Source organism: Gaeumannomyces tritici (assembly GCF_000145635.1).
Source record: "Gaeumannomyces tritici R3-111a-1 unplaced genomic scaffold supercont2.5, whole genome shotgun sequence".
Classification (NCBI taxonomy): Eukaryota; Fungi; Ascomycota; class Sordariomycetes; order Magnaporthales; family Magnaporthaceae; genus Gaeumannomyces; species Gaeumannomyces tritici.
Window position 1 is genome coordinate 3,122,276 of NW_008804549.1, and position 2,647 is coordinate 3,124,922.

Consider the following 2,647-nt stretch of genomic DNA (forward strand, 5'->3'; position numbering starts at 1 on the left):
TTTTTGCGTTCCGCCTTTATTTTTTTTTTATAAAGTTTTAACGTTGGTTTTAGCCCGCCCTTTTCGTTGCTTTAGCGTATTAGCGGCGCGCTATCGCCATTTTATTGGCTAGCACTTAGCTTTGCCATTATTCCTTTCGTTTCCCGGCCTAAAAAGGACCGGGCAAAAGTGCAACTTTTTTTTTAATAACCCGAAATATACGATTTAGCATGCCGCTAAAAAAGCTTATATCCAAAAATATTACGAAATTGTATATATTATATAGCTTGCGGCTATTGCCAAAAACGGGAACGATTGGAATAATACCGTATATTTAGCAACGCGCCGGAATTTTTTGCTTATAGCGGGGGGTTATTTCGACCAATTTTTTAAAATAATATTTTTTGCCCAATATAAATTTCCGGCCATTTTTTTTTTCCCCGAAAAGGATTGGTAAGTATACCGGGAAAAAAGTAATTTTTTTTTTATTATTGTTTTTAAAAGCGGGTAACGGCGGGCAAACCGTTAGCAATTCGTTATCGTTATTGTTTTTAAAAAGCAAAATGAAAAAGGTTATTGTAATGGGGGCGGGTAACGGCAAGCAAACCGTTAACAATTTATTATCGTTTTTGGAAAATAAATTTTTAAGGTTTAAAAATAATAATGTTTAAACGCGGCGTTTGGTTGTTTTTTTTTGGTTTGGTTTTAAGGTTTGGCTAGCGCGGCGTTTGGGTATTTCCGGGCGCATATTTATTTTTTGCGCGCTTCGGCGCGTTTTAACGCGCGGCAATGGTTTAGCGCTATAACGCCGTTTTTTCGCGTTAATTTTGGCTTACCGCTTGCGTATTGCCGGCGTGCGGTACGTTATTTTTAAATTAAAATCCCGATAAAGGATTGTACTGGTAGCAATTAAACTTTTTTCGGACGGTTTTTGCGTTTTAATATTTATTGCTTTTAACGCTGGCGGAACGCCGGGCTCGTTGTTTTTTGTATAAGTTGTACCGCTTTTGGTTCGTGCTATTAATTCGGTGGTTCGGGTTTGTTTGGGTGCAAACGGTAAAAATCCCGGATGCGGTCGTTTGCTTTTTCGAAATTGCAATAAGGTTTTTAAGTCGGGGCGTAAGGTACGGGCCATTTAATTTTGTACTAAAAACCTTTCCGCGTTTTTTTAAAGTTAAAGATTTTATTAAAAAACCATTTTTTGTTGCTATCGTTGGTATTTTCCTTTTTTGTTAAAAAAACGCCGGTAGCTCGTTGGTTATATTTTTTATTAATAACGTTTTATTTCGGCAATTCCGAATAGTTCCGCTAAATTAACAAAATATAAAAAACGGGGAATAAACGGTATTAAAGCGAAAGTTTAACGGTTAGGGCTTGCTTATAAACTTTAATAATAAAAAACGGGCTAATCCATTTGTTGTTTAGCTTGGGGGTTGGTTTTAAAAATGTTAAGTTTTTTGTATTTACTTAAATTTAATTTTTTGTAACGAACGTGCTTGGGTTGGTTCGGTAACGGTTGGCCGCTTTTTCGTACCGTTTTTAAGCTGCGGTTGTTATTGTTTTAACATAATCGAAAATTGTTTAAATTTTATCGGCTATCGTAAACGCATTGTAAATTTCCCGTTGCTTTGCCGGCGTATCGTTAATATTTAAAAGGGGAATTAGTTCGGATTTTATAAAAAGGTTTTACCCGTAATTAACGAAAAACGGTAAAACTTCCGTCGTTTCCGATATTTAATTATTGCTAGCGAATTTTCCCAATAAAAGCTAATTAACCCAATTATTTTAATAATAAAAGCAAAAACTGCGGAAGTATTGCTTTATATACGCGTTTAAAACTTCCGTTTGCCCGTTGGATTTCGGGTAAAACGCTAACGATTTTTTTAAAGTAACGTTTAAACGTTATTGCAATTCCCGCTAAAAGTTAAATACAAATTGGGGCTTTTTATCGGATACGATGGTTTTAAAGGTACCGTATTGGCGGTATATTACCAATAAGTAAGCGTTTGCTAAGCTGCCCGCGTCGATAGTATTTATTAAAATATAATGCTTTATTTTTGTTAATTTATTTATTATTATTAAGATATTGGTGTAAATAATACCCCGGCGTTTATACGGCGGCAACGGGCCAATAAAATCCATTAACAAATTTGCTTATGGTTTAAACGGGATTAGCAACGGTTAAAATAGCCCGTTAAAAAAATGTTTTTTTTTTTTAACCATTTTGTAAAAATAGCAGCCCCGAACAAAAACGTTAACGTTCCGGAAAAATTTTGGCCAAAAATATAATTTTCGCAATAGGTTGTATGTTTTGCTTTTTTTTGCGTAGCCGTTAAATGGTAAACTATGCATTTTGTGCAATATTTGCAATCGAAAAGCATCGTTTGGGGGAATAAATAGCTTTTTTTCGACGTAAATGCGCCTTTAAATCGCTTGGCAATTGGTTTTAGCAATTTTAAACGTTTTGCGCAAAAACGCTAAAAAGTAACGGATATTCGGATCGGCAAAATATTGTAATAAATCCTAATAAAGTTTAAACGCGGAATAGCTTTTATTAATAAACGCGTTAATGGGTTCGAAAATATTTAATTGGTATAAGGAAAAATATTAAAATTGCGCCGGCGTTTTGCTTGCTTACCGTTTTGGGGGGAAAAGGATTTTGTGCTTA